The sequence below is a fragment of the Protopterus annectens genome, chromosome 1.part1, assembly GCF_019279795.1.
Source record: "Protopterus annectens isolate FY-2018-M chromosome 1.part1, PAN1.0, whole genome shotgun sequence".
Lineage (NCBI taxonomy): Eukaryota > Metazoa > Chordata > Ceratodontiformes > Protopteridae > Protopterus > Protopterus annectens.
This window is the reverse complement of record NC_056726.1, coordinates 1,048,113,222-1,048,139,182: the sequence shown is the minus strand read 5'-3', so window position 1 is coordinate 1,048,139,182 and position 25,961 is coordinate 1,048,113,222.

Sequence of the window (25,961 nt, the reverse complement as noted above, 5' to 3'; positions counted from 1 at the left end):
AGCCAGGGGGCAGGTTTGGATTTTATTGTAATAGAACGTGTAAGTGCATGCCTGTCAAGGATTGTTAAGAATTTGTTATTGAAATATGTAACAGCGTCTTCAAGAGGGAGGGTTTTTAGGGGATTCCAGTCATAGGCACTAAGTTCCTTTAGAAATAATACTGGGTTAAAGTTTTTCTTGGATCTAGAGATGATATAGTTGGGTGTTCTGTTAAAGCCATTCTTATGTCTTATGATGTAAGTAAGCATGTGGTCACTTACATCATCAGGCAAGGTTCCAGTTACATAAGTATGTTCTAGTTTATTGATAAGTATCCAGTCTAGGATTGTTTCTTTATTGTTAGGTTTGCTAATTCTAGTGGTGGTGCTGATAGTTTGGCGAAAGCCATGTAAGTTAATATGGGAAGAGGGATTGTCTGTTTTGATGCTATTCCAGTCAGAGTTGAAATCGCCTAGAATAACAGTTTCTTGTGGGAAGGCAGTAGATATCCAGCATAGGGTATCCTCTATTGTAGTAATATTATTGCCTGGGGGTATGTAGATACAGATTATGTATAATGCTTTGTTTGGGTTGAGTTGAAATTTAGTGATTAACAGTTCCACTTTATTGACTTGAGGTGGGTTATAAGCTATAGAGGAGATGAGTAGCTCCTTTCTATATAATAGGGCTACTCCACCCCCTTTACATTTAATTCTGTCTTGTCTTAGTATATTGTACCCTAGGGGGATTATTTCATTATCCTTTGTAGAGGGTTTTAACCAGGTTTCAGTAAGACAGAGGATGTCAAAGGAGTGAATATCAAGAAGGGCATGGAGATGGGCAAGTTTGTGGTTTATACTGCGGATATTGAGGTGACCTATTATCAAGGAGTTAGTGGGAATTGTTTGGGTAATAAAGGTGATGGGAGAGGTGGAAGGTATAGGAGTAGTAGGGAGATTAGATGGGCCTGGGTTAGGGTGGATGTCACCATCTTTTAAGGTAGGGGATTTCAGTGCAGAGAGTAGGTTAGAGTTAAGGCTGGGTAGGTATTTCATTTTTTTTACTGTAGGGTGGTTTAGTTTCATGGGTGTAAGACGATGATATTTAGCTAGCAAGTTAGAGGAAGTAGAGGTAATATTTATTTGGGTATGGGTAAGGGCATTGTAAAATATAGTTGTTTGTTTCTGTGAGTAGTTGAGGTAATAGTAGTTCACCTTTTCAAAAAAGGTGAGGAGATAGGAAATAGTAAGGGTAGGTATAAGAGTGGCTAAGAGTATTGCTAAGGATAGGATGGCTTTAATTGTTGTAGACATATTGTTAAGTAAGTGTAGATTACTATTATTTGGCAGGGTTAAGATGTAATAGTATCACACTAAAAGTTAAGGTAAGTTAATAGTAAAGAGATATGCTTGTGGTAGAATAGTTTAATTAGGTAGTATTCTAGTAGGTAGCTTAGTAACTGGAATGAATAATTGAAAAGGCTAAGGTTATTTAATGTTAAGGAAGAATAGTAGCTATAAGAGGTTTTAAGGGTTGATAAGTTAATTAAGGTAGTATTGAATAAAGAGTAGGGTAGAAAAGAAGAAAATTGATAGGGGTGGAGAGGCTGATTAAAGCAATATAGGTGGAGGTAGTAAGAGACAAAGTAATGAAATAGTAGTTTAGGATGGGTGTGGCTATGGTAAATTGAATTGGGATTGGGATAGGTTGGAATAGAAGAGAGGGTGGGGTATGTGAAGTATAAGGTTAGGACCCCTGGGGTGGTTGGGAATTGGGGGTAGGGTAGGGGGGCGGAGTGAGCCCGCAGGGCAAACAGAGCAGGTAGAGCAAAGAGGTGCTGAGAGGTAATCAGCTTTCCAGTGATCCTGTGATTTACAAGATGTTTAGTAGGTCTGTGGCATAATTCTGAGAGACCAATTTCTGTGAACTACTAGAGAGGATTCTTTTGTCTACTTATTAAGGGAGAAATAAAAGAAGCAGTAAGATAGCAGCAATATTTAGGTAAAGTAAGTTAGTTTCTAGTCCTTCAGATTTACTGCCTAGCTAGCTTAAGGTTAAAGTCTTCTATCTTCTTTAAGAGGGGTTAGCTATGTGTAGTGTTAAACTTGGAAGGCTGAAAATAGGTTTCAGCAGTAACTCTAGGGAGGTTTAAAACTCCAAGTAAGATAAAGGGAAAAATAAGGGTTATGTGCGTTGCTGCCCTCTCGTGGCAAATAAAGGAAAGGACGCCTAAACTTAGTACAGGTTTGTAAAAGGGGAGAAAGTGGATAAGATGGCCCCGGGGCAGGACCACGGGTGTGCTGGCCCAAAAACAGGAATATGATAAACAAAATCATTAAGAATTACAGTAAGACCCAGTAGGTTATCACCTACACAATGAATCAGTTGGAAGCACTTCTGGGTAGTCCAGGGTAGGTTCTACCGATAGGGTATGCTTTCAGTTGAGTTGGGAAGTTCTTTAGAATGTTGGCTGTTGGAAAAGATAGCCCATGACACAGCACAGGGCTTCAAGACAATGAATCAGTTGGAAGCACTTCTGGGTAGTCAAGGGTAGGTTCTACCGATAGGGTATGCTTTCAGTTGAGTTGGAAAGTTCTTTAGAATGTTGGCTGTTGGAAAAGATAGCCCGTGACACAGCACAGGGCTTCAAGACAATGAATCAGTTGGAATATGCAGTCCTATACATGTAATCAATTTCAAGGAGGCCCATACCACCTTCAGAATGGAGAATATATAGTCTTGGTATAAACTGATTTTTATAAATCATTTGATAAGCATGAAGCATCCTTGTTTTCCTGTCCAACCAATCAAACACCTTTTGGGGCCAGTCAATCACTCCAAAACTGTATGTTAGGATAGGAAGAGCAAACTGGTTTATAGCTTGGACTTTGTTCCTAGATGTCAGTGCTGTTTTCAGTATTACATTTTAGGCTTCTAAAATAGTCCTTACTAAGTTTTATTCACATTTGTTCATGTTTAATTGTTGAGCCTTCCATCAATTCCCAAATGTTTATACACTCCCTCTTGCTCAAGTTCTCTTATATCACATTCCTGTCCCAGGCTGATGTTTTCTTGGTGCTGCAGATTTCCAGCTTTAAAGGTTGCTTTTGCACATTTATCACCTCCAAATTACATTCTTATATCATCTGAAAAAGTTTTGACCACTTGCAGTTATGCTTTCAGTTCCTCATCTGATGAACTATACAGTTTTAAATCACTGGCAAAGAGAAGATGACAAGTCTTGACACTTTGCTGTTTTTTGTGAGCCAAATTGTAGCCATGCCCTAATCTGCTAAGTAGACAGCTTAATGGGTTAAGGGCATGACATAAGTGCAGCGGTGACAAAGAATCACCCTGGAATATCCCCCTTTAAAATTTAATCCCAGGAATAATATTTTTTCCTTTATTATGGCTTAACTGCAAAGTGGTTTGCCACTGTTTCATGGTTCCTGTAATGTAATCCATCAGTGTAGGGTGTATCTTATACATTTTAAGCACTCTTTTATCCAGGACTGTGTGATACTGTCAAATGCTATTTTGTAGTCTATCCATGCCATACTTAGATTATGCCCCTTTTCACAGTTCTACATCATGACTTTATTTAACATCATATGGTCTTTTTTTCCCATATGACTTTATTTTGTTACCCGTTTGTTCTATTGTCATGACTGAGTTTTCTTCTAAATGACTAACCTCTGTTGGCATGAATTCCAGTGTATAGTTTATACATTGTCAGAAGGCAAGTTATCGGTGTATAGATTTTAGGGTAGCTTGCGGGTTCACTCTTATGTAGGACTATAGTTTTTCCTGTTGTTAATCAGATTGGTGTCTGTTTCAGGGTATATAATTAGTTCTTACTCATGGCTAAATCTTTATCTAAAGATGTTAATACTTTTAGCCAGAAGTTAGGTACTGCATCTGGACCTGGGGTTTTTCAATTAGGAGCTTTTCTTAACTTTGTTTCAATCTCTCTGGCCGTTAATTCATCCCATGTCATGTCATGTACATTTGAATTTCTTATTCTTTCCTTTACTTCTTCTAATCCTTCAGCACCTTTGTTAAATTCCACAGGATCTTCATAGATATTTCCCTAAAATGTATTTTTTGATGGTGTTTCATTTCCTTTTCCCTTGTTTCCCAGTTCTCTGTAAAACGTTTTTGGGTCATCAATAAATTGCTTATTTTGCACTTTTTCTTTGTATTTATCTGCATATCAAGTTTTTCTGCCTGTACTGATGTTATTAGTTTATTATTTGCAGTAGTGTACAATAGATCCTGATATGTTCTGATTCTGTACAATGCTTTTATCACATCTATCTTCTTGAGTATTTTTGTTGATCTGGTCCCTCTTCCGTACTCTTCTAACAGTAGCACTTCTTGTCTTAACTGCTTTATAGTTTTCCCTATTCGATTCTTTCATAATGGCATTTGACTTCTCCCCTTCCTTTCCCTTTCTGCCCAGTGTTTTTGTGGTAAGACTTTATCTCTTATTAATTTACAGTGGATATAAAAAGCGTACACGACCCTGTTAAAATGGCAGGTTTTTGTGATATAAAATATGAGACCGCAATAAATCATTTCAAAATTTTTCCACCTTTAATGTGACCTATGACCTGTACAATTGAATTGAAAAACAGACAAATTTGTCAAGGGAAAAAATATAAAAAATAAAAAATGTACAATAAGCTGGTTGCATAAGTGTGCACAACCTTAAACTAATACTTTGTTGAAGCACCTTTTGATTTAATTACAACATTCAGTCTTCTTGGGTAAGTCTATCAGCATGGCCCATCTTGACTTGGCAATATTTGCCCACTCTTCTTTGCAAAAGCACTCCAAATTTGTCAGATTGCGAGGGGGCATCTCTTGTGCACAGCCCTCTTTAGGGCACCCCAGAGATTTTCTATTGTATTTAGGTCTGGGGTCTGGCTGGGGCATTCCAAAACATTAATTTTTTTCTGGTGAAGCCATTTTTTTGTTGATTTGGATGTATGATTGTGGTCATTGTCGTGTTGAAAGGTGAAATTCCTCTTCATCTTCAGCTTTGTAGCAGATGCCTGAATGTTTTGGGCCAATAGTGACTGGTATTTGGAACTGTTCATAATTCCCTCCACCTTGACTAAAGCCCCAGTTCCAGCTGAAGAAAAGCAACCCCAAGGCATGATACTGCCACTATCATGTTTCACCGTGGGGATGGTGTTCTTTTGGTGATGCAAAGTGTTGTTTTTGTGCCAAACATACCTTTTGGAATTGTGGTAAAAAAATTCAACCTTGGTCTCATCAGACCATAACACATTTTTCCACATGCTTTTGGGAGACTTGATGTATCATTTTGAAATTTTAGCCGTGCCTGGATGTTTTTCTGTGTAAGAAAAGGCTTCCATCTTGCAACCCTACCCCATAGTCCAGATATATGGAGAATACAGGAGATTGTTGTCACATGTAGTACACAACCAGTACTTGCCAGAAATTCCTGCAGCTCCTTTAGTATTGCTGTAGGTCTCTTGGCAGCCTCCCTGACCAGTTTTCATCTTGCTTTTCATTAATTTTGGAGGGACGTCTAGTTCTTTGGAACATCACTGTTCTCCAATATTTTCTTTATTTTTTGATGACTGTCTTCACTTTGTTCCATGGTATATCCAATGCTGTGGAAATTTTTTTGCACCCTTCTCCTGACTGATACCTTTCAACAATGAGATCTCTTTGATGCTTTGTAAGCTCTTGGCGAATCATGGCTTTTGCTGTAGCAGGCAACTGAGTAAATGCCAGGAAAGTCCTACTAGAACAATTGAACTTTATTTGGGGTTAATCAGAGTCTCTTTCATTGATGGGAGGTGTGTACCCAAGAAGAATGAATGCTGTAATTAAATCAAAATGTGCTTCACCAAAGTATTAGTTTAAGGGTGTGCACACTTATGCAACCAGTGTATTATATGTTTTTTATTTTTTATATTTTTCCTCTAACAGATTTGTTTGCTTTTCAATTGAATTGTACAGGTTATAGATCACATTACAGGTGGGAAAAGTTTTGAAATAATTTATTGTGGTCTCATTTTTTATATCACCAAAAGCTGGCATTTTAACAGGGGTGTGTACACTTTTTATATCCACTGTAGCTGCACAGTAACATATCTTATTACTTCTGTTATGTCGCATGAATTTCTATGAACACTCCTAATTATTGTGTTCATTTGTTTTATCAGATCTACCTTTTTGGGTTTTATTGACTTTCTGTAGTGTACTTCTTTCATTGATCTTATTATGTCTGTCCATCTCCATTAAATCAAGCAACTCTTTTCTTAGATCATTTTCCTCTGAACTAAAAATACATTCTTTGTTCCCAATTTCCTGTTGGCATTCTACTGAAAGTTCCAGAGCATCTTCTTGTGCCACATTCTGTTTAGTTTCATCCTGTGTTATCCATTGCTCTTTCATACGGGAACTCACTGGCCTATCACTCCACAACATTGACTGTGTCAGAGTTGGAACAGTTTCCTGTTCCTTCCTTTGCTGTGCAACTCCAGCTAAACCTTTGTACTGATTTTTTGTGGAAGGCTCCAAAGTATCTTCATATGGCAACCGATCAGATGTTTCCTGCTCCACTGGATCCTTTTTAATTTGGGGATCCATTGCTTTATCCTGCTGTGGTGTTATCTGAGTTAGATTTTTCTACACTAAATCCTTCACTTCACAGGTAATCCATAACCTCAGTTTCTATTTCTTTAACTTCTCCATTACAAATCCTTCTTTCTACTTTTCCTTTTTGTTTTCTTATTTTTTTATTGCAAAATGTTCCATATGCATTTGCCTGTATTTTTCTTCAAATATCAAATATCTTTGGTGCTGTTCTTTTTGTACTGATTAGTTTTGCTTTTTCCTTTGCATAAATATTGCACCATATTACATTTTTTTCTTTCCCATGTCCATATTTCTTCTTCAAATGTCTCCTGATCCTCCTGTTATTACCTTACTTGGGGAACTCTTTGTTACACCATGTTGTGATATAACCTCTTTAAAGACTTTCTACGCTAAATCCTTCACTTTGCAGGTATTCTATAACTTCAGCTTCTATTTTTAACTTCTAATTTACTAATCTTCTTTTCTGCATTCCCCCTTTGTGGTCTTATTTTTGTATTGTGAGTTTGCCTGTATTTCTCTTCCAATATCTTTGGAGCTGATTTCTTGTATTGATTAATTTGGCTTTCTCCTTTGCACAAATATTGTACCATATCAGATCTCTCTTTCTTTCCTGTGTCCACATTTCTTTTTTATACCTTTCAAAAATCTCTGGATTTTGTTCATTATATTTTTACACTTCCTCAGTCACTTGTTTTTCCAAATGGCCCAATGTTTCTTGGTTTATATAATGTTTTTCATGAATCTATTGTATTAATGAACAAAATTTTGCATTTGAAGCTGTTGACAGTTTTTCTTGTGCAATTATTTTTCTTTCCACTAATTTTTGTCTTAATCATTTTGTATATCTTCTGTCCAGATTTTCTGGGTTTCTTGCTTAATAGTAACAATACATCATTTTTTTCTTATCCTTAATAGTACACTCTTATCATCTTTGTAGCTCTTTTTTGGCCTGTCAGTTTTTGTGGGCTATTACTTCCTTCTACAAGATGGCGGCCGTCTGCTCCTGAGCTTTGCCTAACCTCATTGTATTAATGTTTCCATTTCTTAAGGATTGTACACTACCAGTTTTCCAGTTCTGGCACCAGTGCACCTTCCAGGACTGGGCACTTTTTAATCCTCAGACTTGTGCACCCAGCTGTCTTTAAATGTACTTCTGTTCATGATATATGGTATATAAAATACCATTTACATATCAATATCATCTTGGTGAGATTTTGTGAAAACAGGATCCTGTCTTGCGAAGGTACTCACCAAGACTTGAAGATGAATTCAGTTCCAGCACTACCTCTCTCCTTTGCTTGCTGATTTTATCATATCTCAACTTCTTGCTTGTCTGATATGATGGCTGTGAGTTCAGATTCCCCACCAGTTGTATAATCTCCCATTATTATCATGGTGGGTGCTTGTTACTCCTTTGAGTATAATACCTGTAATGTTATCACACTAAGGATATGTATGAATTGCCTTTTATTAAATATATGTTGTTCTTGCTCCCCTTTTTTATTTTATATATATATATATATATATATATATATATATATATATATATATATATATATATGTATGTGTGTATATATGGTTCTCCTTCAGAAGATCAAATTACTAAAAGCTTGAAATTCACAAGCTCGAAGCCAGATTCTCGAGTTTTTAGTAACTCGAAATTCGGCAGGGGAACACAATCAACCCAAAAACACTGCACCCTCCATACCCCCCCAATTAAATATACCAACTCCGAGATCGCACTTCAGCGAAGAAAAGGGAATTCTCCCATTCCATGCTATATGCATAAGCACACAACGGGAGAACGTCCACTCCTCCGCTGATGTCCAGTCACACAACTCACATATTACAGCAGGAACAATGCAGGGGGATCTAGTGCCCTGCATACACATAAGTATATTCTTTTTTTTTTTTACTTTTACAGCTTCCCTTTACAATTTTGAGTTACTGAAAACTCAAGTTTCTGGGCTCAAGCTTGTGAATTTTGAGCTTTCAGTAATTCGATCTTGTAAAGGGGAATATATATATATATATATATATATATATATATATATATATATATATATATATATATGATCCATTTAGTACATTGAATTTACATTTCAACGAAAAGTAAATTCACAAGTCTACTTTTGTGAAAGTGCATTTTGTCGAAAATGCACTTCCGTATAAAAATAAAAGTTTAAAGAAAAAAGAAAAACATGCAATTTGCATGTAACCTTAGTTGTACATCAACGTTTAGTTTTGATGTACAACTAAGCAAACTAATGCTGAGATCGTGGTACAGTGGTGATAAGGGAATATTCCCTTTTCCCCACTGTAATACGATCTCGGAGTGAGAATATTAAAGTAGGGGGGTTGTGGGGGGAGCAGATTTTTTTTGTGTGTTTTTTTTAGTTAGCCAATCTGGTGACTATACTTCAGTGAAAGTGCATTCTCGTTGAAGTGCACTTTCGCTGAAGTGGGCATCTACTTTTCTTTTTCGAAGAAGTGTAATTTGATGAAGAAAAGTAGATATTTTTTTTAGAATTAAATGCAATAGCATCCAAAGCTGTACTCATTACTCCAGCAAGTCCTGTCAACCCACCACCACCCACAACATCAGTGCTGCAGGCTTTCACAGTCATCTCCACATCTCCTGCAGCACCTGCATCAGGCAATGTAAGCAGCCTTGCACCTGATGGTGTGGCTTTTCATATAGCCAGTGGGAGTGACAGTGAAAGGTAACACCTTTGTCACCCAGAAGCAGATAGAAGAAATGGTGTGTGTGTGTGTGTGTGTGTGTGTGTGTGTGTGTGTGTGTGTGTGTGTGTGTGTGTGTGTGTGTGTGTGTGTGTGTGTGTGTGTGTGTGTGTGTGTGTGTGTGTGTGTGTGTGTGTGTGTGTGTGTGTGTGTGTGTGTGTGTCAGGGGGCTCATTAACAAGAAGCTGGATGCCTGCACTGGCCCATTAGTGAAGCTCCTCTGGAAACTTGTTGAGTCACATCCCTGACCTGCACTGGCTCCAGCACTGGACCAGGGCTCAGTGGTGAACTAGTCCAGGGTGATAAATATGCTTCCATTAGTTCATGGATGACAAAAGACTGCAGTTGTGCAACCTGCCCTATCCTCCATGCTGGTGTTCTCCTCCCGTTTGTGTCTATGCCTGCTCCTGTTTGTTGTCCAGCCCTCCCCACTATTACTGTCTTTCCTGTGTGTGCCTGATGTCTACATCTCTGTTGTGTTCCTCCCTATTGTGTCAGCACCTCCACTGTCAGTCTTGTATGTCTTCTATGTTTGTTTGTGTGCCCCTGCTACCTGCCCTAACCCTCTTACCTTCCTCTTACTTCCTTTCCTTCCTTCCTCAACTTCCCTTATCTTTATATATATATATATATATATATATATATATATATATATATATATATATATTTTTTTTTTTAGAGAGAGCGAGAGATTGCTTGATTGATAGACAGATATATGCGTTTCCCCAACAAACACAGTACATGCATACCTATAGACAATTTAGTGGTTCACCATATCATCAGCTTATCTATTTTTTTTTTAATTTCTTCAAATGGTTTTACTTTTTAATATCATCTAAGACAAGAAGTGACCACATTCCTGAGTCTGGCTACAGTCTGAGCTCATGAAATTCTCTTGCTTCACTCTTTGATTTTTGCCAGACTGCTATTCTCAGCATCCGCATCATACCCAGAATTATCTCTTTCTGCAGATCATAAGGAGTTAAATGTTTTAGTAGCATATTGAAGTATGTGTGAAAATTCTTTTTAATTAATTCTGCTGCTCCTACTGCTGTGGAACGATCTGAATGTGTTTATCCTATGTTGCTCCAGTTTCTGCTAACACATTGTGGCATTTTATGATTTTGTGTCTGTCAGTTAGCTGGACACTATATTTGTTATGTGTAAATATTTTAATGATTAATGATTAATGACAGTTTTGTCCATTTTTTTTCTACGAAATCTGGTTTTCTTGCCTCTACTTTCTTAACTGTTAGTATTGCATGAGCACATGTGATCATAGCTTCTTTGTGGTTTATGTTTCTAGTGCTTCTTAGATACCTTTATGATGCAGTGTTTATGCAATCATAAATTCAACAATCTTGCTACATTGTTTTCCTTTCCTGATACAAACCCTTAGCCATCAGCAAAACTGCTGATTTGGCATAGTGGTATGTTGCTCTGACTGTAGTGCACAGGGTCCTGGGTTCAAGACTTGGCAGCGAAATGCATCATGGTAACACAACATTTGGGTTGGAAGGGTGGCCTAATGGTTAAGGTATTTGCTTTACAAACACAAGGTGCTGGGTTTGAGTCTCACAAGGGATAATTGGCTAGGCTTAAAATGGCCCACAAGGGCAGTTAGTCTAGTACTAATCTATGAACCTAGGAATCAGTATATTTTACCTGCAACTAGATGTGAAACTGTTTCTAGTTCTTTACTACAAAGCTTGCATTTGTCTGTATCTCCCATATTTTCTATTTGTAAACCAACGTGCACGTAACATATTATAATGAGCTGCCAATATTAGTCTTTCATTTTTTGGTTTAAAATTAAACTCATCTCTTCTTAACCATTCATATGTGAAAACTTGATTAAAATATGGTTGCTCATGGAGTAAATGTATACTTGCAACAATAACTTTGGGCTTTACAGTTTTCTTTTTGACTGATCCTGTTCTTTCTATCATTTCTTTTATTTTGTGGCACTTTTTGTTGCCGCCTGATTTTTGTAGACTTCTAGCTTGATTTCTATTTGTGTCCCTTTCTGAAATGCTTTTGCTAATCTGAGTAAAATGTCATCTTTGACTTGATTTCTTGTGGTCTAGAACTCTGACTCTGTTTGGATCTGATGATGTCAGCAAATATGTATGCACTCCCATAACTGCAGACCTATATAGATATATATATATATATATATATATATATATATATATACTGTATGTATGTATATATATATATATATATATATATATATATATATATATATATATATATATATATATATATATATATATATATATATATATATATATATATATATATATATATATATATATATATATATATATATATATATATATATATATATATATATATATATATATATATATATATATATATATATATATATATATATATATATATATATAGATATGGGTCTACTTCATTTCACTGAAAGCTCATTTCACTGAAACTCAGTTGCCTGCGCACAATTCACTGAAAGCTGATTTCACTGAAACCTCACTTGACTGAAACTCCTTTTGTTGAAAGTTATATATGGTCTTTTCCCCACTGTAGTGTGATCTTGGAGTTAGTATATAAAGTAAGGGGTGTGTGGGGAGCACAACCCCCCACATAGTTTGGTTATATATTGTCTTCTGAAAAGAGTTATTCATTGGACTTGCAAGTATCCATATCTATGGTTTTGGTTTTAAACCCCAACTGAAATGAGCTTTCAGTGAAATAAAGTAGACCCATATATATACATATATATATATATATATATATATATATATATATATATATATATATATATATATATATATATATACACACACACACACACACACACACACACACACACACACACACATACACACACACACACACACACACACACACACACACACACATATATATAGGTTAATAGGTTCATACTAGGCTATCTGCCCTAGGGCATTTATAAGCCTAGCCAGAGTGTGTTTGGCTTTCGCCACCCATTTTAAATTAATTTTGCTATGCCCTTTTCTGAGGTTAGTATACTGTGCCTCTGTCTAGCAGTGACACAGAAGTGATACCCAGGGTAAACCTATGATCTCCCATCCACTCATCAAGATTCCTCTTGAAGAGAGTCAGTAAGGGACTCTGCCTAACCTGGACTGGGATTTAATTCCAGAGTGAAGGGAGCCTCTGGGTTATGAATCTGTCCTATTTATTTCAGTGCTGAGGTTCAAGTCTCTCGAGCGCGTAGCTCGATGGGATTTGGATTTTCTGAGGTGCAGCAAGTCCATTAATTCTGGGTTAGACATGGCTTTATACATCAGGCACAGATCGCCTCTGAGCAGGCGGTATGCCACTGAGTAGAGCTGGAGTTTCTTTAACCGGGCAGCATATGGCATCTGTTTGAGTCCTTTGATCCTCTTGGTGAGGTACTTTTGAGGTCTTTCCAGTTGCTGCAGGTGTCTGGTAAGGTACATCCCAAATAGGGGCATTGTACTCAATTATGGGCCTGATGAGGGATGAGTAAAGAGGCACGATGACCTCCCCTGATCTAGATGTGAATCCCTTCATGATTAGGTGGGTTATATAAAATGTTTTTCTAACCACTTTGGCCACGTGGTTGTCAAATGAGAGATTGCTGTCAACTTGGGTCCCCAGGTCCCTAATTACTTCTTCTGTACTTAATGGATTACCACCTATGTGGTAATTTGTGGGCACTTTGTTTTGCCAAAGGGGATGACTATACACTTCTGGGCATTTAGCTTGAGGCCACGGCTCTGGCACCAGTTGTCTGTTTCTATGAGGCCCTTTTGGAGGATGCTTGTGTCAGCTGGAGAGTCGATTATGGCACCCAGTTTGCACTCATCTGTGAACTTGGTCAGCCACAGTCCTTCCGTGTTGGCCTGTACCTCCGAAATATATACCAAACAAGAGAGGTCCCAGGACTGAGCCTTGTGGGATGCCACTTGTAACTGGTTTGGAGTCTGACATGGCTCCAGCAATTCTAACCATGTGGGTTCTGTCCTTGAGCCAGTTTGCAACCCATCTAGTGACATAGGGGTTTATATTTAAGCTGGTGAGCTTATCTATAATGCCCGAGTGGGGTATTGTATTGAAGGCTTTTGCGAGGTCCAGGTAGGCTGTGTGGACCACCTTCCCCTCGTCAATGGCCTTGGTGACTGTTTCAAAGAAATTGACCAGGTTTAAGAGGCAGGATCTGCCCTTAACAAAGCCAGACTGGGTAGGATCCAGTGTCTGTAGGTCCCCAATATCTTTATTTATGAGGTCCATGATGATCCTTTCCATAGCTTTGCAGACCAAGCTAGTCAGGCTTATGGGGCGATAGTTTCCAGGATCTGTTGAGGCACCACCTTTGTGGAGAGGGACCACTGTTGCTGTACACCACTCTTTGGGTACATATCCTGTTGTAAGGCTGAGATTGAACAGTAGTTTTATGTTTGGGTTTAGCTCTTCCTGTAGTTCATGTAGGACGCAGCCTGGGACACCGTCTGGTCCCATTGATGCTGTGTTTTTTGCTTTGGAGAGGGCGGCTCTTACCTGAGCATCTGAGATGTCAGGGGGGCAGCACTCTGCTGGGATAGATATTTGCACTTTTGGTGGGGAGGGAGGGGTAGTTTGCGCTGAACCTGTCAGCTAGGATGTTGGCAATGTCTGTGGGTTTGGTGTATTTTTTGTCATTTTGGACTAATTCTGAGCATATCTGGGAATTCCCATCCAGGTTCATAACATAACTAAAGAAAGCCTTGTGATTATCCTTAGTGTCGTGTGCAATTTTTCTCTCAAAGCTGGCCTTAGACGATTTTATGAGTGCCCGTAGTTTTTTGCTAATACTGATCAGAGATGCCTTCCCTTTTTGGGATTTTGCTCTATCATGTAGTAGCTTCCTCCTTCTATTGTATAGTTTGTTTATGGCTGGGGTCCACCAGACAGGACGTCTGCCTTTGGAGGATTGGGTCTTGGTTTTATTTGGGATTGCATGATCCATGCATTCCTGAAGGTGTTCATAGAATGCATTCATAAAGGATTCTGTGGTCTGGGCGTATTTTCCACAGGCCCAGGGGCTTTGAAGGATTCCACCTCGGTTTTGAGGAGTGTGAAATTTGCTTTAGAGAAGTTTTTCACTGTGGTTTTCTGGGCAGGGGTGGGGTCGGGATGTGAATATCCAGTGAGATTAGTTTATGGTCTGATCTTACCAGTGAGGGATACACTTCTGGTCTGGAGCATAGAGTCCCCATGTTGGTGATGATCAGGTCCAGTATGTTTTCCCCTCTTGTGGGAGTGGTAACAAGTTGTTCCATAGCATTTGAGTTTATAAAGTCTAGGAACCTTTGGGCTAGGGTGTTGGAGCTAGAGTAATGCTCCCAGTCTATGTTTGGGTAGTTGAAGTCGCCCAATATAATGGTGTTTGGACAGACCTTCATATTTTCCAGTGTTCTCAGGAAGGCCGAGTGGGGTTCCTGGGTTTGGGAGGGTTGTCTGTAGCAGGCTATAAACTGGAAGGCAGTTTCACCCTCTGTTAGTTGCACATGGATAGTCTCTGATGCTTTGTGCTGTGCCACCAACCTGGAGGTGTGGGTATCTTTGACGAATATTGATACTCCCCCTCCTTTTGTGGTTCGGTCCAAGTTTTGGGGTCGAAAAGCATGGTATGAGGTATAACCTGGTAGTGCTGGGGTGCTCTCGGGAGCCTTGAACCAGGTTTCTGTTACTGCACAGATATTGATGTTCTCCATGCTAAGGAGAGTTTTGAGTGCGTGCATCTTGAGGTTTAGACTTCTGGCGTTGAGTAGCATTACTCTTAGTTTCTTATCCCTTGTGATACCTATGGAGGTGGGTTTGTCTTTTGAGCCTTGCCTAAAAAAGGCACTATGGGGGTAGTATATATATATATATATATATATATATATATATATATATATATATATATATATATATATATATATATATATATATATATATATATATATATCTATACACACACACACACATATATATATATATTTTATATATTTTATATATATATGTGTGTGTGTGTGTGTGTGTGTGTGTGTGTGTGTGTGTGTGTGTGTGTGTGTATAGCCTCCTTCAGAACAAGAGATGTAAAATATTGACATGCATACTTTATATAACATTTTTCTTGTTTTGTTGTCCAGCTGATCCAATGTTGTTTCTTGCCAGTCAGTCACAATAAAGCTCTAAGCTACAATAATAAGAACATTCAGATTCATTGCTTGACATGTATTCCTAGATATCAAGTCAGTTTTCAATAAGTAAGTATTCCTTACTTAGCTTTGTTCTCATTTGATCATGTTTATTGACAACCCTTCATCTTTTCCCAAATATTTACACCTTCCCTCCTGTTCTAGTTGCTTTATGTCCCAGGTTGATATTTCCTTGGTACTTTAGTTTTCCTGCTATAAGTGTTGCTTTTACGCTTTTATAAAGACCAAATTTCATTCTTCTGTCATCTGAGAATGTTGTAGCCATTCGTACTTGTACTTTCTGGTACTTATGAAATGAGCTATACAGTTTTAAATCATCCACAAAAAAACAAAAAAAAAAAAATAACAGATTACACATTTTGGGACAAGCCTTTTTTATTTTTTTTTGGACGTTGTACTATAACCTAGCCTAGTCTGTTTTAAGTAAACAGCTTATTAGGTTAAAGGAAAGGCAAAACAACTGTGTTGACAAAGAATCACTCATGGAACTCCACCTTTAATATTATTTATGTATTTATTTATTTGCAGTTTGTTAACCGGGCAAGTCCACTGTACCTTGCAGAGCCCATTTTCAGTGGATGCCTGGGGAGAAAAGCTCCACAATACAGTCAACAACTAAAACAGAAAATGTGATTACAATCATAACATAATTATCAGACAAATTACAGAGGCAGATTTCCATAATACAATTTTACTAACAGACAAAATAAGATAATAACATTAGAAACAAGGCTACAAATTGAGTAGTTAGATCAGTGGTTAGTGACAGATTTTCAGAATATCTAGCCATACTTATCACCTAGAGGAATGTTAGGGAGCATGGTAAGGAGAGGATGCGACATTAGAGTAAGGTTATCAAGGAGGCTGAGTGCAAGAGCCGTTCCAGAGGGAGGAAAGCTATGTGTGAAGAGAGAATTTGAAGTTGACAGGATTTTGTATAGTTCTGATGGCTAGTGGGAGAACATTCCAGGTTTTGGCTATGGCGTGAGAGAAGAGAAGCTGGCCTGAAGCCCGATTTGGCTTGTGTACTAGAAGTAGTTCCTGGTTTTCAGATCTAAGGGACCGGTTGGGGAGGTAGAAGGAGAAGATAGAACTTATGGCGAGCAGTCAGAGGGTTTGAAGATAAGTTTGTGAGCAGTAGTAATTTGTAGGTAGATGAGGTAGTTAAGAAGTTTTAGCAATTTTAAGGAGAGAAGAGAGGTACAGTGATGGGTGCAGTTTTTGGAATTTGTTGCAAATTTTGTGATCTTATTATAGCAGGTTTCAAGTTTGGATTTTAGGGTAACTTGAAGGTTGGTAATTATGGGGGTGTCATACAGTAGAGAAGAGAGTAGGTAGGTGGAGGCAAGGGTTTGTCTGTTGGTGGTGCTAAGGTATTGGTGGTGCCTGCAGAGCATACCAAATTTCAATTTTTTGTAATGTTTTGTTGCAGGTGGATGTCAAATTTTAGATGTTCATCTATAGATACTCCTAGAAGCTTTGTGTGGCTCATTATTTCTATTAGTGCTTTATTTCAGGAATAAATGTTGAACTTGGATTTGTCAAGTTGGGTTGTTTTGTTGGAGGTGAAGAGCATGATTGGGTTCAGGGCCAAATGGTTATTAAACATCCACGATTCAGTGGTGGAGGAAGCTAAATGAGTTTTGAGATGTAGTTCTGAAAGTGAGTCAGCTGAACAGATGATGGTTGAGTCATCTGCATACTGTATGAGTGTATCATTGGTAATAAACTTTTAAAAACTATTAGTGAAGATATTGAACAAGAGGGGACCAAGAATGGAGCCTTGCAGAACTTGAATTGCGGTGTTGAGATAGGAAGAGATTGAGTTTTGCCATATAACAACCTGTTGCCTGTCTTTTAGATAACTAGAGAACCAGTTTAGGGTGTTGGGGGAAAGTCCAAAATTTGTGAGTTGTGATAGAAGTAAAGGGTGGGAAACAGTATCAAAGGCTTTTGATAGATCTAAGAATATGGTAGCTACTAATTTCCCTGAATCACAAGCTCTATTAGTAGTTTCTAGAAAGGATATAAGGGCTGTTGTAGCGCTGTGACCATGCTGAGTAAGGGACAGGAGGTTGTTTAGGAGGAGATAGGGCATGAGCTGAATGTGGATGTACTTTTCCAGAATCTTCGAGATTGGGGAGAGGATGGCGATGGGATGAAAATTGGAGATATTATTGCTTTTGCCGCCTTTGTGAAGGGAGAGAATGTAAGCTTTCTTCTATAGTTTGGGAAGGTAAGATTCTTGAATGGATCTGTTAATTAGGATGCTAATGGGAAAGGCTATGGCTTTGGCACCTTTATCTTTAGGAAAGTGGAAGGTAATTTGTCAGGTGCGTTAGAGCAGGGCTTGAGCTTAAGGAGTAGTCTTGATAATTTGTGGTGGAAATAGGGTTAGTAGTGAAATTAGGGGTAGGTGAGGAGTTGGGTTTAGGTGAGGAAGAGGAGCTTGTAGAGGTAGAAAAAGTACAGGATGTTTTAGAAGGAGCAATGTTATTCGTATTGTAATTGTCCTTAAGAACGTTAGCAGTAATGTCGGTAATACAGTCTACAGAAAAGGAGCAAAAGAGAGAGAATCTATTTCATTAGAGGCTTTGTCAGGATGTGGACAAGGATTATTTTTTGTGTCAAGGTTTAGAAGAGATGAGATGGAATTCCAGAATTTTTTAGGGTTTTGTTTGTTGGACTGTAGTTTAGTGTAGTAAGCTTTTTCGTCTTTATGTACTAGTTTTTTACCTGATTGCTAAGCTGTTTGAAATGTACCAGGGAGGCTTGGTTTTTCATAATTAGGTAATGTTTCCATGCTTTATCTCTGACATGCATCTGAGCTTTAGTAGATTTGGACAGCCATGAGGCTGAGTTAGTTTTGATTATTATCCTGTGAAGAGGTGCAAGACTGTTTAGTGTGTCTAGGAATGTAGAGTTGAAATAATCAGCAGCATTATCTAAGGGAAGAGTATTTAGTATGTGCCAATTAATTTGTTTTAGTATATTAGAAAACATTAGAGGGTCGAAGGTAGTTAGATTCCTTATAAGTCTGTACTGGTGTTGATTTTGTAAGGCTGATGGGGAGCAGTGGATAAAGGCAGCAAGATGGTCACTAAGAGAATCTGGGAGTGTGCCTGCTTCAGTTATTTTGTTGGGGTGGGAGATTAGAATCCAGTCTAGTGTGGATCCTGTGGTGCTATCCCTGGTTGACCTAGTAGGTGCGTTTGTGAGCTGAGTAAAGTTAAATAAATTTATATTGATGGTAGAGGAGTTGGAGATCAGGTTTGCCCAGTTCATGTTTATGTCATCTAGTATAATGTATATATGATTATTTTAATTGATTGACTAATTAGATGATTGTTTAATTAATTGTATTTAAGTGAATATATGTGTGTGTGTGTGTGTGTGTGTGTGTGTGTGTGTATATATATATATATGGTATGGATGTATGGTGTAGCATACTTTATAACTCCAGTAAGGCTGTGCCGAGGTGGCAGAGTGTTATTCAGTGTGAATAAACTATTTAATACAAGATTAAATAATAACTATGTTTTGTAGTCTGGTGTGTTTTAACATTTGCTTGGTGTTTTTTTATATGGTGAGAGATGGCCAGTGGATCGCTGCAACAATTGCCACGTATTTTTCCAGATGATGCATCTGTTTCTGATACTTTTCATCCAGCTGGTGAAACCCAGATGGAGCCGAGTACTCCTATATCCAATGCTGCCCCTGTTAAAACTTGGGAGCATTTGTTAGCAGAAGGAAGAGGTAAAAGATCTACAAACCCTTTTAATTAAGTGGGTAAGGTTAATACAGTACATTTGTCAACAGCTGATCATACTAACTTAGAGTCACTTGAACGGCTGCTGTTTAGAGAAAATGCCTTACATTATAATATTCTGCTGCCTTTGATACCTCTGATGTAACTGAACTAGAGTTTGAGAAAAGATGGATTGTCTGCCTCCCATAGGTGTGTAAGGGAATGTCTGCTTATACTGATAGAACGAGACACCCTAAAACAGCTTAAAGTGAAATTGCAGCTGCTTGTGATGAATTATCTGGGCAGCTGGGTGGTTCGAAGTTTGAACAATGGTTATGTTCTTTAAATATCAAGTTAGAGGAAAACTCTAGTGAAATTATACAACGTAAAATCAATAAGTTACAAAGAGACATTAGAGACTATGACTCTGGTTTGGCTTTTAAGAAGGTAACCAATCAGAGAGAGGTACTAGAGGCTTTAAAATGCTTCTGGGAGATCTAAGAAGCAGCAAAATGTCTCCTTTGCCTCTACAGATGGAGCTAATACTTCTGCCGGCTCTGATAATGAAAATACAGACTAGATAGTCTACCTTTGCCTGCTCCACAACAACCTAATTACATAAATAATATGTTTGGGGGCCAAGGGAAACAACAGGGAAGACAGCAGAATGGCTACAGTCAACAAAACAGTTTTAAATGATGGTATGAAGGTAACAGAGACTTTCAACAGTTCAAACAACAAAATAAAAGGACTAAATATTGATTTTAAACATGTTTGCACAGTAGTTAGCAGTATAAAAAGATGTGATTTGAATAATTGTATTGTGAATTTATCTGGGGTTGATTTAAGTGAAACTGAACTATGTGTTTTAAAGTATGGTTTAAAGTTCATACCAACAGCTCTACCTACATCACATTTTATTAAAGCAGAAGTATTTAAGTTAATACGAAAACTGCACTTGGTTAATTACTTTGAATGTAATGGTGAAAGTATGTCAGGCAATGAAGACAGTGTATCTGCAAGTGAAGATGAGTTGTTGGATTTCTTCTCTTGTGATTCTTCATTTGAAACAACTGAAAATGTTAATGCATATTGCACTTTAAATACTGAAATGGTTACCTATACTAGCACTTTTATACCTGCATTTAACAACCAGGTGATTTTGCAATTTTCTAAGATGCTTAATTTTGCATTAGAGAAAGTTCTGAAAGATTTTTCTTCTGAGAAGAAAGACATTTTGTATAATATGAGTAAGAATGAATGGTTGTCTTTATTAAATTTATGTAAAAGATCAGACATAATTATAAAACCCTCAGATAAAGATAGAAAAATTATTGTTATGCACTGGAAACAATATCTGAAAATGTGTATGGACCATTTATCTGATGGCCAAGTATACAGGGCACTAAATATTGATGTTTTTTTATCAAACTATAATGAGTTTTAAAGAACTAGTAGCTAAAGGTCTAAGATTGGGCTATTTTACAAGAAAAGATGCCCAAAATAAATTTAATGTAGAAGGAAGCTCAACCTTTAAGTTTTATTGTCTGCCAAAGACACATAAAAATGTGAGCCCTCCCCCAGGTAGACCCATAGTAGCAGCACATAATTATTTTCTCCATAATATGGGAATTTTTTTACATTCCTATCTTTTGAACTATGTAGTGAAGTTAAATTCTTATATTAAAGACACTTTCCATTTTCTGGATAAAATAAAGAATGTTAAATGTGATGAAGAATATTACTGGATTGTTATAGATGTAAAAAGTCTCTATACAAGTATTACCCATGAGTTAGGTATGGAAGCTGTTAGACTTTTTCTAGGTGATAGCCCTCTTAGCAATTATGTTATGGAATTATTACATTTTTGTTTGACGAATACATTTTTTGAGTTTAATAAGCTCATTTACCATCAAGTGCAAGGTACTGCCATAGGTGCATCATTTGCAGACATGTATGCTAACCTGTTCATGGGCCTTTTTGAAGTTGAGTTTTTGTATAGATTGAATTTTTTTAATAGTTATATTATTTTATATTGTAGATATATAGATGATTTGATTTTTATGTAAGGGGGGTGCTGAAATAGCTTATAAATGATTTAGATGCTAATCATTTTCAGATAAAATTGTTGGGAGGGTGATCTAATGGTTAGGGTATTTGCTTTACAAACACAAGGTGCAGGGTTTGAGTCTCACAAGGAATAATTGGCTGGCAGCTAGCTTAGTACTAATCTATAATCTAATCTAATCTATAAAATTTGATGGCTTACAGATAGGAAAAACAGTTAACTATCTAGATGTCACTTTGACTATTAGGAATAATAATATAGTAACTAATATACACAGAGAGGGAACTGGAGATTATAATGTTTTGGATAGTAGTAGTAGTTGTCATCCACCACATACTTTGAAGGCACTACCTTATAATGCCTTATTGAGAGTTAGCAGGCTATGTAATGATGAAATGGGTCTAGAAGAAGAAGTAATAAAAATTAACTTCAAGCAAAGGGGGTATGATGAAACTGTTATTTTAGATGCCCTTCATAGGTTCATATGTTCATAGGTAAGTACTAGGCTATCTGCCCGAGGGCATATGTAAGCCTAGCCAGAATGTGTTGGATTTCGCCACCCCCCTTAGATTAGTTCCCTGTGCCTCTGTCCATTATGGTGAGATTTAGATCCCTAGAGCGTGTGGCTCTCGGGGATTTGTTTTTTTTGGTGGAGCATATCCATCAATTCTGGGTTGGACATGGCCTTGTATGTTAGGCAGAGATCACCTCTGAGTAGGCGGCATGCAATTGAGTACAGCAGGGGTTTCTTCAGTCAGGCTGCAGAGGGCATCTGTTTGAGCCCTGTAATCTTCTTGGTGAGGTACCTCTGTGGTCCTTCCAGCTGTTGCATGTGTCTTGTAAGGTACATCCCAAATAGGGCGTTGTACTCTATGATGGGTCTGATGAGTGATGAGTAGAGGGGCACAATAACCTCCTTTGTTCTAGATGCGAACCCTTTTGTGATTAGGTGGGCCACATAGAAGGATTTTCTAACCACCTTGGCAATATGATTATCAAAGGAGAGATTACTATCTACTTAGGTCACCAGATCTCTTATTTCATCTTCTGTATTTAGGGGACTACCACATATGTGGTAGTTTGCGGGTACTTTGTTTTTTCCAAATGGGGTGACTATGCACTTTTTGGCATTTAGCTTGAGGCCGTTATTTTGACACCAGGTATCCGTGTCAGTGAGATCCTTCTGGAGGATGTCTGTGTCAGTGAGCTCCTTCTGGAGGATGTCTGTATCAGTGAGCTCCTTCTGAAGGGTGTCTGTATCAGTGAGCTCCTTCTGGAGGATGTCTGTATCAGTGAGCTCCTTCTGGAGGATGTCTGTATCAGTGAGCTCCTTCTGGAGGATGTCTGTATCAGTGAGCTCCTTCTGGAGGATGTCTGTATCAGTGAGCTCCTTCTGGAGGATGTCTGTATCAGTGAGCTCCTTCTGGAGGATGTCTGTATCAGTGAGCTCCTTCTGGAGGATGTCTGTATCAGTGAGCTCCTTCTGGAGGGTGTCTGTATCAGTGAGCTCCTTCTGGAGGATGTCTGTATCAGTGAGCTCCTTCTGGAGGATGTCTGTATCAGTGAGCTCCTTCTGGAGGATGTCTGTATCAGTGAGATCCTTCTGGAGGATGTCTGTATCAGTGAGCTCCTTCTGGAGGATGTCTGCATCAGTGAGCTCCTTTTGGAGGATGTCTGTGTCAGTGAGCTTCTTCTGGAGGATGTCTGTGTCAGTGAGCTCCTTCTGGAGGATGTCTGTATCAGTGAGCTCCTTCTGGAGGATGTCTGTATCAGTGAGCTCCTTCTGGAGGATGTCTGTATCAGTGAGCTCCTTCTGCAGGATGTCTGTATCAGTTAGCTCCTTTTGGAGGATGTCTGTATCAGTGAGCTCCTTCTGGAGGATGTCTGTGTCAGTGAGCTCCTTCTGGAGGATGTCTGTATCAGTGAGCTCCTTCTGGAGGATGTCTGTATCAGTGAGCTCCTTCTGGAGGATGTCTGTATCAGTGAGCTCCTTCTGGAGGATGTCTGTATCAGTGAGCTCCTTCTGGAGGATGTCTGTATCAGTGAGCTCCTTCTGGAGGATGTCTGTGTCAGTGAGCTCCTTCTGGAGGATGTCTGTATCAGTGAGCTCCTTCTGGAGGATGTCTGTATCAGTGAGCTCCTTCTGGAGGATGTCTGTATCAGCTAGAGAGTCAGTTATGGCCCCCAGTTTGCAGTCGTCTGTGAACTTGGTCAGCCATAGCCCTCCTGTACTTGCCTGTACCTCTGATAAGTATATACCAAACAGGAGGGGTCCCAGGACTGAGCTCTGGGGGACCCCACTTGTAACCAGATTAGAGTCGGACCTAGAGCCTGCAACTCTCACTGTGTGGGTTCTATCCATGAGCCAATTGGCAACCCATCTCATGACATAGGTGTTTATGTTCAGGCTGGTGAACTTGTTTATAATACCAGAATGAGGAATGGTGTTGAAAGCCTTTGCAAGGTTTAGGTAGGCTGTGTGGACCTCCTTTCCCCTCATCTAAGGCCTTGGTAACTGTCTCAAAAAAGTCCACCAGGTTTAGGAGGCATGATCTGCCCTTGATAAAGCCAAACTGGGTAGGGTCCAATGTTTGGAGATTCCCAATGTCTTTGTTAATGAGTTCCATGATGATGCGCTCCATACCCTTGCAGACCATGCTAGTCAGGCTTATAGGGTAATAATTCCCGTGGTCCATTGTGGCTCCACCTTTGTGGAGCAGGATAACTGTTGCTGTGCGCCACTCTTTGGGTACATAGCCTGTAGAGAGACTGAGTTTGAACAGTGTGTTTAGGGTGAGGGGTTAGTTCATTTTGGAGTTTGTGTAAGACACAGCCTGGGACACTGTCCGGTCCCATTGAAGCTGTGTTTTTGGCTTTGGATAAGACTGTTTTAACCTGTGTGTCAGTGATTGCCGGGGCTCTACATTCTTCTGGTATGGTTATGGGCCCTTTAGTGGGTGAGAGGGGGGTGAAGTTTGCAATAAACCTGTTTGCCAGAATGTTGGCAATATCATTCGGTTCAGTATATTTTGTGCCATTCTGCACTAACTCAGAGCAGATCTGAGAGTTTCCACTTAGGTTCTTGACATAGCTAAAGAATGCTTTGTGGTTATCTTTGGAATCCTTGGCAACTTTTCTTTCGAAGCTAGCCTTGGATGATTTTATGAGGGATCGTAGTTTCTTGCTGATACAGATCAGGGATGTCTTTCCTTCTTGGGATTTTACTCTTTTCTGTACTAGTTTCCTCCTTCTGTTGTATAGCTTGTTTATGGCAGGGGTCCACCAGACTGGTTTCCTTTTGTTGGAGGAGTGAGTCTTGGTTTTGCTTGGGATAGCATGATCCATGCATTCTTGCAGGTGCTCATATAGTGCCTTTGTAAGGGATTCAGCAGCTTGGACAGCATTGTCCTTTAGCATGGGGGCTGTAAACCTTTCCACCTCGGTCTTAAGTAATGTGAAGTTTGCTTTTGAAAAGGTTTTCACTGTGGTTTCCTTGACTGGGGGTGGGGGAGATATCCAGAGTGATTAGTCTATGTTCTGATCTAACCAGCAAGGGATTGACCTCCGGTGTAGAACAATGGTCACCCATGTTGGTGATGACCAGGTCCAATATGTTATCACCTCTGGTGGGGGTGTTGACCAATTGATCCAAGGCATTTGAGTTTATAAATTCTAGGAAGCATTGGGCAGGGGAGTTAGTACTTGAATAGTTCTCCCAGTTAATGTTTGGGTAATTGAAATCACCCAATATTGGGGCATTTGGTAGGACCTTCATATTTTCCAGTGTCGCCAGAAACACAGAATGGGGGTCCTGGGTCATGGTGGGTGATCTGTAGCAAGCTACAATTTGAATTGCAGTTTTGCCCATTGTTAGTTGCACATGGATGATCTCTGAGGCATTGTGCTGTGCCACTAACCTGGAGGTGTGGGTATCCTTGATGAATATGGATACACTCCCGCCTTTTGTGTTTTGGTCCGGGTTCTGTGGCCAAAAATTATGGTATGAGTTATAGCCTGATAGTGCTGGGGTGCTGTCTGGAGCCTTAAACCAGGTTTCTGTTACTGCACAGATATTGATGTTCTCCATACTGAGGAGTGCCTCAAGTGCATGCATTTTGAGGTTTAGACTTCTGGTGTTGAGTAGCATTACCCTTAGTTTTTGGTTACTTGTGCTATTTACGGTGGTGGGTTTGTCTTTTGAGCTTTGCCTAAAAAAGGCACTATGGGGGCGGCAAAAGCCTTGGCCAGTATTTGAAAGCCTAAGGGTGACAGGTGCAAGCCATCTCATGCGAAGCAACGTGGCTTGTCGAGCATGTCATCCCAGGTGGACAGATACTGGATCTCCTTTGAATGACACCAGAATCTTAGCCAATTGTTGAAATAGATCATTTTTTCTTTATACTGTGGCATCATTCTTGGTGAGGGCAGGATGCTACTCATGGTCAGGGTCATACCGGCTTGGGCTACATGATCAGAGAACTCTTCCATGTCTCTTTTCATGTAGTCCAGGGAGGTACATCTCAGATCATTCACACCAACGTGGACAATGACAGAGTTGTAT